Source organism: Vicugna pacos, unplaced genomic scaffold, assembly GCF_048564905.1.
Source record: "Vicugna pacos unplaced genomic scaffold, VicPac4 scaffold_20, whole genome shotgun sequence".
Taxonomy (NCBI): Eukaryota; Metazoa; Chordata; class Mammalia; order Artiodactyla; family Camelidae; genus Vicugna; species Vicugna pacos.
Genome location: NW_027328741.1, coordinates 78,933,745 through 78,948,740, shown reverse-complemented (window position 1 = coordinate 78,948,740; position 14,996 = coordinate 78,933,745).

Below are 14,996 nucleotides of genomic sequence, written 5' to 3'. Positions count from 1 at the left end.
AAAAGTTGAAGTTTGTGAAATGCTTTTTATCGATTTATTGGGATGACCACATCATTTTCCCTTTTTCCTTTGTTTATTTGGTGTATCAAACTGATTGATTTCATGTAATTTCAACCTCTCTTATGACCGTGAAATGAATTAAAGTTGATCATGTTGTATGATTCACTTTAGGTATTGCTGGATTTAGTTTGCTAATAATTTTTTTTTTGAATTTTTGCATCTATATCAATCAAAGTTATTGGCTTGAAGTTCTCTTTGATTGTACTTTGTTGGCTTTGCTATCAGGGTAATGATAGCTTCATATAATTATTTTGGGAGTTTCCCACATGTTCACTATTTTTGAATAGTTTGAAGAGTATAAGTTCTGCTTTTTATTTTTGTACATTTCTCCATGGGAGCTGTTTAAATCTGCCCGAATATTTCACGATTTTTTAAATGCTGTTTCTGTCTTTCTTCTAGTAATCAGTTTGTTCAAATTATTTGTTTCTCCTTATACCTATCTATTTCTAGACATTTGTCTACTTCTTCTAAGTTGTCCAGTTTGTTTGCATGTAAGAGTTGACAAAATGTTCCTTTTTTTGTATACCTGAGGGAACAATTGTTATTTCTACAATTTTATTTCTGAATTTATTTCTTTGGAGCATCTCTCTTTTCTTCATGATGCACCTGGATAGAGGTTTTTTGATTTTGCTTTTCTTAAAAAGAAAACAAAAAACAAAACCTTTTTTTTTACTACTCTTTTGCATGGTTGTTTTTGCTCTCTAATTTATATTTACACCTGTAATATTTAGGATCATGTATTTTAATTTTATTACCATTTTTTAATTGATTTTTAATTATTTTACAAAGTTGTCTCAAATTCCATTGTAGAGCACAATTTTTTAGTTGCAATGAACATTTATACAATTTTTGTCCCATTTTTTCCACTGTGGGCTGCCGTATATTTCCCTGTGCTATACGGTACAATCCTGTTTATCTATTCTACAATTTTGACCTCCGAGTCTGTCTCTACCCAACCCCAACACTTGGCAACCAAAACTTTGTAGTCTCTGCCTGCGAGTCTATTTCTGTTTTGTATTTATGCATTTCTTGTTTGGTTTAGTTTTGTTTTTAGATTCCACTCATGAGCCATCTCATATGGTAGTTTTCCTTCTCTTTCTGACTTACTTCACTTAGGCTGATTTTCTCATGGAGCATCCATGTTGCTGAAAATGGCATTATGTTGTCACTTTATAAGAATGACTACTGTTCCATTATATAAATATACCACCACTTCTTTATCCAGTCAACTTTCGATGGGCATTTAGGCTGTTTCCATGTCTTGGCTATTGTAAATATTGCTGGCTATGAATATTGAGGTGCAGGCGTCTTCCTGAAGTAGGGTTCCTTCTGGATTTATGCCCAGGAGTGGGATTCTTGGGTTACATTGTAAGTCTATTTCTAGGCTTTTGAGGAATCTCCATCCTGTTTTCCACTCTGCACCAATCTTCATTGCCACCAGCAGTGAGGGACCGTTCCCTTTATTCCACAGCCTCTCCAGCATTTGTCCTTTGTGGATTTCTGAATGATGGCCATTCTGACTGGTGTGAGGTGAAACCTCATTGCAGTTTTGATTTGCATTTGTCTGATAATCAGTGATATTGAGCATTTTCTGATGTGCCTTTTTATCATTTGTATGTCTTCCTTGGAGAACTGTTTGTTTAGGTCTTCTGACTAATTTTGGATTAGGTTGTTTATTTTTTCTTATTCAGTTAGATGAGCTGTTTATATACTCTGGAGATCAAGCCTTTGACGGTTTCATATGTAAATTTTTTTTCCCATTCCGTAGGTTTTCTTTATGTTTTACTTCCTGTTTCTTTACTATGCAGAAGGTTGTAAGTTTCATTAGGTCTCATTTGTTTATTCTTGCTTTTATTTCTTCTATGAGAAAACTTTCGAGACGTATGTCAGATATTTCCCTCTTGTAGGTTTATTGTATCTTGTCTTATGTTTAAGTGTTTTATCTCTTTTGAGTTTATTTTTATTGTATCTTGTTCTAGCTTCATTGGGAGTGTTCTAACTTCATTGAATTACATGCTGCTCTCCAGTTTTCCCAACACCAGTTGCTGAAGGGACTATCTCGATACCATTGTAATTTCTTGTCTCCTTTGTCTAAGATTAATTGACCAAACGTTTGTGGGTTAATTTCTGGGCTCTCTATTGTGTTCCATTGACCTATATGTATGTTTTTCTACCAATACAGTGCTGTCATGTGGACTATAGCTCTATAGTATTATCTGAATCATAAGCGTAAAGAAATGTCACTGATATTAGGACCTTAATCTTGTAATCTGCTTCCTTGCTGAATTATTTGATCAGCTGTTGTAAATTTTGTCTGGATCTTGTAGGGTTTCCTATATATAGTCAGATATTTTCTGCATATACTGAGACTTTTACCTCTTCCTTTCCAATTTGCATCCCTTTTACTTCTCTCTCTTCTTTGATTGATGTGGCTAGGACTTGCAAGACTATCTTGAGAAGGAGTCATGATAGTGTTCATCCTTGTCTTGTCCCAGATTTTAGTGGGAAGAATTTGACTTTCTCACCATTGAGTACTATCCTTGCTGTTGGTTTTTTATCTATTACTTTCATGATGTTGAGGTTTATTCCCTCTATGGCCACTTTGTGAGAGTTTTTATCATACGTGGGTGTTGAATTTTAACAAATGCTTTTCCTGCACCTAATGAGAAGATCATGCGGTTTTGGTTCTTTCTCTTGTTGATATGCTGCATTACATTGATTGATTTGCATATGTTGAACCACCCCTGTGTCACTGGCATGATCCCCACTTGGTCATGTTATATAATCCTTTTTCTGTGTTGTTGGATTCTATTTGGTACTATTTTGGTGAGGATTTTGGCGTCTGGGTTCACAGTGATATTGGCCTATAATCCTCTTTTTTGGTAGTGTCTTTGCCTGGTTGTGGTATCAGGGTGATTGTGGATTCATAGAATGACTTTAGGAGTATTCCTTCCTTTTCAATCATCTGGGGGATTTTGAGAAGTAGTGTTATGAGTTCTTCTTTATGTTTGGTTGAATTCCTCAGTGAATCCGTCTGGTCCTGGACTCCTACTTGTAGGGAGGTTTTATATTGCTACTTTGATTTCATTTCTAGTGCTCTACTTTTTCCAGGGGTCAGTTATGTCTTGATTCAGTCTTGGTGGACAGTATGTTTCTGGAAACTTGTGCATCTCTTCTAGGGTATATAGTTTGATTCAATATACTTTTCATCATATTCTCGTAAGATATTCTGTATTTCTAAATTTTTGTGGTAATTTCTACAATCTCCTTTCTAATTTTGGTAATTTGTGCTCTCTCTCTTTTCTTCTTTTTGAGTTTGGCCAGAGGTTTGTCGATTTTACTTACTTTTTGGAAAAACCAGCTTTTGAATTGGTTAATTTTTTTCCTATGATCTTTTTAATCTCTATTTTATTTATTTCCTCCCCAATATTTATGATTTGCTTCCTTCCCCTGCCTTTTGGGTCTTTTTGGTTCTTCTTTTTCAAGTTCATTCTGCTGGTGGGTTAAATTGTTTATTTTTGGTTGTTCTTCTTTTTTGAGGTAGGCCTGTATCACTATAAACTCCCCTCTCAGCACTGCTTTTGCTGTGTCCCATAAATTTTGTGGGGTTTTCCTTTCATTTTCTTTTGTCTCAAGGTACTTTTTTATTTCAGCTTTGATTTCTTCATTGATCCATTTGTATTTTAATAACATATTGTTTAATCCCCATGTTTTTCTTTTGTTGTCCTTTGTTTCTCTGTTGTTGATTTCTAGCTTCATGACATTGTGTTCAGTAAACATGCTTGAGGTAATTTCTGTCTTCTTAAAATTGCTGAGGTTTCTTTTATGCCCAAGTACATCATGAATCCTGGAAAATGTTCCACGTGAACTTGAAAAGGATTTATATCCTATTCTGTGGGGGGTGCAATGCTCTGAAAATATCCACCAAGTCTAATATTTCTATTGTTTTATTTAACTTCTCTGTTGCCTAGTTTATTTTCTGTCTCGATGATCTCTCCAGTGATGTTAATGCAGTGTTGAAATCTCCAAATATGAATCCTCCTTTATATCTGTTAGTAATTATTTTATGCACTTATTTGCTCCTGTATTTGGTGCATATGTATTAACGAGTGTGCTATCCTCATATTGTATCACTCCTTAAATCATTATAAAATGTCCTTCTATATCTTTCTTTATGGCCTTTGTTTTAAAGACTATTTTGTCTGAAATCAGTTCTGCAACATCTGCTTTTGGCTTTCAAATTATGTGGAATACCCTTTTCCATCCTCTCACTCTCAATCTATATGTGTCCTTCTCTCTGAAGTGGGTCTCTTGTATGCAGCATATTAAAGATTCTTGCTTTATTATCCAGCCTGCCACTCTATGATTTTCGACTGGAGCATTTAGTTCATTAAAATTTACAATAATTGATGATAGGCTTGTGTTTATTGACAATTTGACCTATTTTTGCAATTGATTTGGTATTTCCTCTTTGTTTTTTTATCTTCCTTTTATGGTTTGGTAATTTTCCTTTGTATTATCATGAATTTTATTTAGTTCAGTGACTCCCTGATAAGTTTTTTCTTCTTGTTACCCTTTTTTATAAGTCCATTAGACCATTACTATAACTGCTTTTATTAAATGATAGTAACATGATCTCCAACCCATCCTACTGAGAACAAAAAATTTTAAAAAGAAAGACCAAAAATATAAATTTTCTATTTTCCTTTCTCCCTCTCCCACTCTCAATGATTTGTATGTCTTGTTTTAAAATTTTGTGTTTATTTTTTTTAATTCATGAGTTATCACCTTTAAAGCTGTGAGTTCCACATTTCTATAGCATCCTGCTGCTTTTCTTTTTAGAGAAGACATTTCAATAATTCTTTTAGCATGGGTCTATTTTGCTGAACTTTTGAAGATTTTTCTTGTCTGTAAAATACTTTATGTCTCCTTCTACCAAAAATGATAGCCTTGCTGTTTAAAGTATCCTAGGCTATAACATTTTTATCATTCAGCACTTTGAATATATCTTGCCACTCCCTTCTGGCCTGTTGTATTTGTGTAGTGAAATCAGCTGGGAGCCTTATGGGGATTCCCTTGTAACTCACTCTTTGCTATTCTCTTGCTCTCTTTAGGATCATTTCTTTATCCTTGCCTTTGGCCTTCTTAATTATGTGTCTTGGTATGGGTGTATTTGTGTTCTTTCTTTTTGGGACACTCTGAGCTTCCTGTATTGGATATCTGATTCCTTCTTTAAGTTTCAGTAGTTCTCAGCCATGCTTTCTACAAAATCCTTTGCAATCCCCTTTGATCTTTCTTCCCCTTCTGGGACTTTTATCATGCCAAGTTTGGCATGCTTTCTATTATACCATAGGTCCCTTAGGCTTTTTCATTTGTTTCTCATTGTTTCTCTTGTCAATCTACTGATTGGATGTTTGCTATTGTCCTGTCTTCTAAGTCACAAATTCGTTTCTCTGCATTATTCAGTCAGCATTGAGACCCCTTTAGATTATTCCTCATCTCAGTCAGAGGGTTTACCTATTCTACTCGGCTTTTCTTTATAGCTTCCATTTCATTTTTGACATATTTTATATCTCTAAACACTATCTCTTTTATTTCCTTCAGTATTTAAATCACTCCATTTTTGAAATCTTCATCTTGTAGGATATCGATGTCTATTTCACTGATCATCCTTGCAGGATATTTCTCTTGTTCGTTTAATTGTGAATGCTTTCTCTGCTTCTTCATATTTCTACTACATCACTGGCACTGTGGTTTAAGGAGTATCAGTTATCTACCCTGGTCCCAAATGAGTATATCTACCTAATGCCTATGTAGTAATACAACTTAGAAAATAGGAAAAAAGAGAGAGAGGTAAATAATTTTAAAAAAGGGAGAGATAAAGCTTTGAAAACATTGTATAATTAATAATATTAATGCAAGTTGAAGCAGAGTTTTCAAAAATAATAATAATAATATTTTAAAAAATTTCAAAAAGATTGAAATGGGGGTATATATAATTGCCTAAGAAGTAAAAATTAAGAGGATAATAGAAAATGGAACAGATAAAACAGTTTAAAACAAGGGGTTGTTTGTGTCCTCCTGGAGACAGTGTACATTTAATGTGAAGTCATTCTGTTTTCATCCTGTTTTGGAAGCTCAGCTTGCTGTTTCCAGAGGCCCTCCATTGGATCACTCATCTGTGCTGCTCCCAGGGCATATCATCAAGCAGCTCACTCCTACAACCAACACTGGATTAGGTGCAGCTTTCTTGACTCTGGACTGGCTTGTCATTGCCCTGCTCAATGCTGCAGTCAGTTGTTGCAGACTGACCAGGCAGGATTGTGCATCATGCCCTCTCCCAGCACCATGGTCAAGGGCTGCTTTATAGCTCAAAAGCTGAGGGGCCACCCACCCGCTCAGGTTGCCGATCACTCTGCTGCTCTGTGCCACTCTACGCTCTACCTCGGGTTTGCAAACCGGGAGTGGGCTCAGGAAAGACTGAGGAACAGCCCGGTCCCTGGTCTGGGCTATAATCCAGCTCCTTGTTCGTCTTGGCAGACAAGTTCTCTGAGGAACCAGGACAGTAGGATCATATTTGCCTCATGCTTCCAACAAGTCTCAGTCTGGCCGTTGATGCTGCTAAGTCCTAAGGTGTAGATGCAGGTTTTACCCCCACTGCCACCTGGGTACAAAGCATCAGAGGCTATGGTGGCTGTTTCTGAGCCCCAGCTGTCTTCACCTGGAAACTTCTGTGGAAATTCAGAGATGGGGATTGCACCTTTCACCCCACAGGGCACATCTGCCCTGTTGTTTAATGGAGGGCCCAGGTTGTTCTGCCCTGTGCACCCACAGCCATGGATCAAAGCCCACTCCATTCCCCTGGGCCGCCACAGTGCTGCCATCCTCATCTACCACCCAACTCAGGCAGCATGGCCCTGCCCCCAGCTTTGGGGATGCATCTTTGTCTGGGTGTCACAGGGATTCTCTGTGCCTGTTTGACTTAGTTCTGTCAGGCAACTTATACTCTGTACAGGTCCAAGACTTGGAGGCTCCCCCACCATCCTGCTGACCACTCAGCTGGAGAGGGGAGACACAGTGAATGAGCACCAGTCCTTCATTGATGCTCCCTACCCGTGAGAACTGTCCCACTGTTTTGCCTTTTCTTCTTTCTTTCTTCCTTTTCTCCTACCAGATTTTTTGCATCTTTATCTATTGAAGAAGACAATGTTCTGTCAGAGTTCTGCAGGTTTTCTGTTTAGCTGAGTGGGTCTGTGGATGTGAGTCTTGGTGCATTTTTGGGAAAGGGAGAGCTACGAACATCTTTCTACTCCACCATTTTTGTCTCCACCTCAGAAAGTCTCACTTTATGGTGGAAGATAAACATAGTTTGGAAAAAATGGAAAATGTATTCCATGGAAATGACAAGAAAGTGCAGATTTCAATGCTCAACTCATACAAATATGTTTTAAATTAAGGGCCAGAATGAAAAAATATATGAGATTATATAAGCAAAAAGAGATCAATAAAAATAGGGTATTACACTCATTAAATTATATATGGACCCAACACCTTAAATCCAAAGTATAAGAAGAAATTTTAGTAGACATGGAAGAATTAATTCATTATGAAACAATAATAGTAGATGAGTTTAACACCTCACTATTCTGATAGCCAGATCATCCAGAAAGAATATCTGTAAGGAAACAGAGGTCTTAATAGCATATTAGATCATTTGAAAGTAAGTGAGCAATTGGACACTGCATCAGAAAATCAGAACACATAAACTTTTCAAATGTGCACAGGTTATCTAAGGAATTAACCACATATTATGTCATGAAATGAGCCTCAGGGACTTTAAGCCAATATAGATTACAGCAAGTATTTTTCCATACACAAAAGAATGATACTGTGCTTCAACTGTAGAAAGAATAGGAAAAACACAAACATGAATTCAAACAACATCCTTTAAAAAAATAAAAATTTATCAATGATGAAATCAAGATGTTATGAAATTAAAGAGACAATTATACCTGGAGACAAATTACAATGAAAACACAGCTTCATAAAATGTATGCGATGCAGTAAAGACAAGTCTAGATGGAAGATGAGAACAAATAAAGACTTCTACAAGGAAAGAGAAAAACCTCATAGAAACGACCAAGCATACCACACAAAATAACAAGAAACAAGAACAAACAAAACCCAAAGGCAGTAGAATGAGAAATCTTTAATGATTATGTTGAAAATAAACAATATAAAAGTTAAAAAATAAATTACATATCATAAAATGAACAGCTTTAAATTTTCTTAAAAATATTAACAAACAGAAAAGCATTTACCCAGGCTTATCAAGAAATACAGAGACTGAATCCAAAAAAAAATAAGAAATGAAACAGTAGAAATAATATCTGATATTACAGAAATACAAAAAATGATTATGTAAGCACTGTGAGCTGTTACATGACAACCAACTGGACGACTTAATAGAAAAGACAATTTTCTAGAAACATACAGCCTGCCAACACTGAATAAAAAGAAAACTGAGAACTTGAAAAGGGCAATCAGTATAAGTTAAATAAAATCAATAATTTTCAAAACACCCCTTGAACAAAATGCCTGGATGCCAACACTAAAACCTCTTTCCCCCCAACTGTTTAAAAAAATGAAGGAGGAAGGAAAATTCCCAAAGTTATTCTATGAGGCCACCATTACCCTGATAACAAAACCAGTCAAAAACACTTAAAAAAATGAAAATGAAAATCCAATATCCTTGATGAATATACATTCAAAAATCGTCGAAAAACATCAACAGATGAATCCAGCAATACTAAGAAATGATTATACACGATGATCAGTTGGATTCCTTTCCAGAGTCACAAGGATAGTTCAACATACACAAGTCAAACATCGTGACACATATCTAATAAAGGAAGGACAAAATTCACAAGACAATGTCAATACACAAAGAAAAAGCATTTGACAAAATTCAACATACATTCATCATCATAACTCTCATGAAAGTGAGTACAATGGGAACATCTCTCAACATAATAAAGGCCATTCATAACAATTTATAATACACAGGGGAAAGGCTGAAAGCCTTCTGGTTAAATTCGGGAACAAGAAAAGGATTCCTACTCTCAGCACTTGTGTTTAATAGTAATAGAAGAAAGGAAAAGGAAAAGAAAAAGAAATAAAAGAAATGCCAAATGGAAAGGAAGAGTCAAAATTCACACCAGTACTGATGGCATAACAATCTACATAAAGAGTCCTAAGGGCTCCACACTGACTATTATGAACAATAAATAATTTCATCAAGGGAGCAGGGTACAAGATTAATGTAAAGAAGTCTCTTGCACTTCTACACGTTAATCATGAGATACCATAAAATGGATGTTGAAAGCAATAATATTTAAAACCCCATAACCCCGAATATCTTGGAATAAATGTAACCACATATATGAAAGATATAAACACTGAAAATAATAAAACATTGACAAAGAAATGAAAAATGATTCAAAGAAATGGAAAGATGTCTTGTGCTCTTGGATTGAAAGAGTTAATATTGTCAACATGGCCGTAATATGCAAAGAAACCTACAGATTTATTGCAATTCCTGTTACGAAGCTGTAGTATTCTCCACAGAACAAGAAAATAAATAACTCTAAGTTTATATGAAAGCATAAAAATTGTCAAAATGACTTCGAGAAAAAACAACAAATCTGGAGGTATAACCCTCCCAGATAACTTACTATACTACAAATCTAAAGTAATAAAAACAACATGGCATTGGCCAAGATATAATCAATAAAAGCAGATAGAGAGCCTAGAAAAATTCCACACACCTCTGAGAAATGAATCTATGATAAAAGAGGCAAGAGTACACAATGGATAAAAGACAGTCTCGTCAATGGATGGTGTTTTGGAAGCTGGACATCTACATGTAAAACAGTGAAATGAGAGCATTCTTTGACATCATATACATAAATAAACTCTAAGTATATTAAGGACCTAAATGTAAGACCTGATCTATAAAACAGCTAGAAGGGAATATTGGTGATACTTTATTGGATATATATCAAAGGAATATTTTCTTATTTCAGTCTCCTAAGGCAAAAGAAACAAAAGCATAAATCAGCAAGTGGGACCTAAACAAACTTGAAAATTTCTGCACAGCTTAGGACACTATAAGTGAAATAAAAACACTGCCTGTGTAATTGGAGAACATATTTGCAAACAATGCAAGTGACCAGGGGTTAATAGATGTAGGTTAATAGATGTAACATGGATTTAGTTTACACAACGTAAGGTAAAAAACAAAAAAACAATCAAAAACAAGAGAAGAATACCTGAGTTAATATTTTTCAAATGGAAACTTACAGATGAGTAACAGGCAAGTGATAAAATTGCCCAACATTGCTAATTATTAGATAATTGCAAATCAAAACCACAATGAGTTATCACTTAAAACTGGTCAAATGGCTATTATCAAAAAGTCTACAAATAGAAAATGTTGGAAACGATGTGGAGGTAACAAATCTCTTGTATTCTCTTGGTAGGAATGTAAATTGTTGGAACTTGTATGGAAAACAGTCTTCAGATTTGTTTAAAAACTAAAAAGTTAACTATCATAAGACCCAGTAATAACTCTCCTAAAAGAAATCTGGGGAAAAAACCTAAATTGAGAAGAAACAATGTTTACAACAGCACTGTTTATAATATGCAAATCAGGGAAGCAATCCAAGTGTCCAGAGTAGACTATGGACTTAAGAATATATGATGTTTCTATAAATATACAATGGAATATTACTCAGCCATGAAAAAGTATAACACATTGCTATTTCAGCATCATGAATGGACCTATTAAATATTGTGCTTAGTAAAGTAACTTAGACAAAGACAAAAGTATATAATATAATTTATATGTGGAATCTAAATTATAACAAATATCTATGTACATCTATCTATAGCTATCTATTGATAGGTGACAGGTAAATAGATAGATAGGAGGATAATACTTGATAGATTGCTACATAGATAGATAGATAGATAGATAGATAGATAGATAGATAGATAGATAGATAGATAGATAGATAGATATTGACATGATGGAGTTGTAAAGAGTTTAGATAGACAAGACTTAAGAGACTCAAATATATGGGAAAAAGTTTATGTTTACCAAAGAGAAGGGAAAGAGATTTTAATGGTAGAACATTGACAGATAGAAAATAGTATACATAAAGGAGATTAGCAACATTGATAGTCTGTATAGATCATGGAATTATACACAATAGCTTAAAATAATTGTGTGTTACAATCATTGTAATAATTCATAATGCATTATAATCTACAAAGTGATTATAATTAACTATGCTGTACATCTGAAACTACACAATATAGTAAATCTACTCTACTTCAAATAAAAAGAAAACATCTCAGGTATAATTTAGTCCTTTTTCCGCTGATAGCAGCTTCCTTTAATATTGTTTTATTTTTATTTTTACCTTTGATGGTTACTGACTCAAATTATTTCTTTTACTGTTGTAAACACTTTACCAGTTTGAGGTATCTATATTTATTGTCCCTGATTTCCTATTTTTCCCCCTTTAAACCAAATAGTATAGTAGCATTTAAAAGCACACCCAAAGAAACTGTTGAAACTTTCTCGGGGTATCTCCTTAGATTTTTGGACAATGTTTTGCATATATTTGCCATTTTATATTTCTTTGAAGATTTCTATTCTACACCTCTTATTAGGTGTATCGGTTTTGTTTTTTTATCACATTCAGGTTATGTTTGTCTGGTAAATTCTTTATTTTCACTTTATAAATAAGTGATAACTGTTTAATTATTATTGGGTGAGTTAGTTCTTATTTCAGTTGTTTGAAAATGTAATTTTATTTACCCTTGGCCTATGTTTTCTGCTCAGAAATCTTCTTATAGCTTAATGGGGGATACTTTGTAGATTTTCATAACTTTTATTGGCTGCCTTTACAATATTTTCTCTGTCATTGACTTGCCATTTTGCATATGATTTATCTTGAAGGAGGTCCCTTTGTCTTAATGTTATTCATGTTTTGTTGTCTCACGGACTTGAATATCAGTTCCTTACACAGGTTCAGGAAGTTATCAACTATTACTTCTTTATATACACCATCAGCTGCCTTCTAATTTTCTTCTCCCTCCAGGATTCCACTCTAATGTGCACTTCCTGAGGAAGTCTGATGGCTACTTTTGAATATCCTCACTTTTTAATATCTTGTATCTCTGCACTCTCATATCATTTCTAGTTTTGTATTGGTGAGAATGCTAATCTCTCTTCCACAAAGACAGTCTACTTCGAATGCTTTCTGTTGCATTCTTCACTTCATTTATTAAGTTCTCCTGGCCCTCAAACAATGTTTGGCTATTTTATAGTTTCATTCTCTTTGGTAATGTATTTCTTATCATCATTTAATTTATTCTTGAGCTCACTAAACTACATTCTTAGTATTGTTTTTTGTATTGAGTTTCTGAATGACACCTATTTGGATTCTCTCTTAGTTATATGGCAATATACCATGACTTAAGTCTGTTTGCTGCATGGTTCACATTGTGTGTGTGTGTCTGTGCGCAGGTGCATGTGCATGTGTGTCTGTGTCTGTGTGGGTGTATGTGTCTGTGTATCTGTGTGTGTGCGTGCCCTATAATGTAACTGTGATTGGTCATGGTCTTGTAAATGATTTCTCTGATGACACTTAATAACAGATTGGGAGTTGGAGTCCTTGCTTTTGTTTTCTGGTAGTTTGCAATATTGCACAATTTTTGGTTTTACTTTTCTGAGCTACCTCTGATATATTTCAAAATGGCACTTTCCAGTCGCTACTGTCTGGATAACAGATGTGCTTTCACTGTCACTTCTTAGACTTCTCTGGTAATTAATGCCACTGTTGTCACTGGGACAGCGACAAAATATCTCAAGGGATATGATATCCCTTGAGACTCAGTGTACACATTGGGGAAATGTGTAAAGACAGGTGGGTATTTGGAATCAGGCAAGGGCCTTTGTAATGTCCAGTGTTGCAAGGTATCTTGTCTCCACCACTGTGAAAGGGGAGTAGGGACATTGTCATGAATGTCTGAGTGTCTGAAGGATGGAATTTCTGTCTCTATTGTTGCTCACTCCTAGTTACATGTGACCATGAGTATTAGTGCAGTGGGGGCTGAAGCTGTGTGAACCACTGAGACCCTGTTTCTACTGGGTTCTCTGAACTTGTGGACTCAGATATCCTATTCAGGGGGCCTTGGTTGCAGACACCAAATCTGCTCTTCCCTCACTTCTGCCACCTTTGCGTGTTTTAATCCACCAAACTTCACCTGTTCACTTGAGTTCTGAAGTATTGTTTTGTGTTGTAGTTATTTTTGTTGAGATGTGAACGTTTTACTGACTGTAGATATAAGGGGAGAGACAAAAATAGTTTAAACTTATGTCACTTTTAAAAGTATATACTTTTTCAATTAAAAGCTTAAATTCTACATAGGACATTGTAAAAACTGTAAAGAAAGTGAACAAATCATCTCCCCTAAAATCATAGTACTACAAAATATTTTGATTTTCCTGGGTTCTGTTCTTCAAAGTTTTTCCCACCTACATGCATATTTTACTATAATATATACTTATAATCTCTTTAAAATCAATTAAATTATTAAAATATTTCTCTGCACTGTAAATATAGCGCTGTTGTTTCACTAATTTATTACTAGTAGATTTCACATTTCTGCCTTCTCCATCCTTCTTCCCTGTCCACACAGGAAAACACTACTTGGTACAGTACACATATATATGTGATTCTGTTCCTGTTTTTTTATGATTATTTCTCTTATATCTTTATTTTCCTCATTTAAGTGACAACATAGAGTGTTTTCCTCTGTATGATTTATTTTCTTGTGTGCAGCACTCTCTGGGTCCAGTCACATTGTTCCAAATAGCAGAAGTTTATTTTTTAATATGACAATGACTAAGTATTTATTCTTTTATCTATATCTCACATCTACTTCAGCCAAACATCTGCTGATGGGCAGTTGAATTGTGCATCTATCCTTGGGTATTATAAATGTTAATGTTTAAAACATTGGGGGTAATATATCCTTTAATGTGAATGTTTTCATTTTTTTTGAGATTTATAACAATAACTGGAATTGCTGTAACATATACTGCTTGTATTTCTAGTTTTCTGAGCACTGACCACACTATTATAATAGTGGATGCATCAATTTATATTTCCACAAACAGTGTACCTGGGTTCCCTTTTATCGACATTCTTATTAATTTTTGTCATTTGTAGACTTTTTTTAATAGACATTTTGGTTGCTGTGAGTTTATATTTCATTCTGGTTTTGATTTATGCTTTCCTAATGAATAGCAAAGTTATGTTTCTTCTTATGTGCAAGAAAATCATTCACATGTCTGTTTTTGAAAAGTTTCAATGAAGATCTTTCTACTGTTTTTAAGTTTGGGTCTTTGTTTTTTAACTATTGAGTCTAATATGCTATATATATATTATGTAGATTAATATCTTGTTGGTTTCATTGTCTGAAACTCTTCCTTTTATCTGTGTGTTGTCATAATTCTTGCTGAACATTTCCTTTGCTATGCAAAAGATTTTACACTTCACACTTATACAAGAAGTGGAATCCCTGTATCACATAATACATCTATTATTTCCTCAGTAATATTAAAAACTGTTATTGTTTGTTTTCCTTATTTTTTTCACTAAGGAGATAGATCAAAAATAAATATTCATATGATTTATCTCAAAGGCGGTTCTGCTCCTGTTGGTCAGAAATTGTATAGTTTCAGGTTTTACATGTAGGAAATTAATCCATTTTTATCTTATTATGTATAATATGGAAGGAAGTGCTCTTACATCTTCCTTTTACTTGTACTGTCCAGTGTTCACAGAACTACTTGTTGA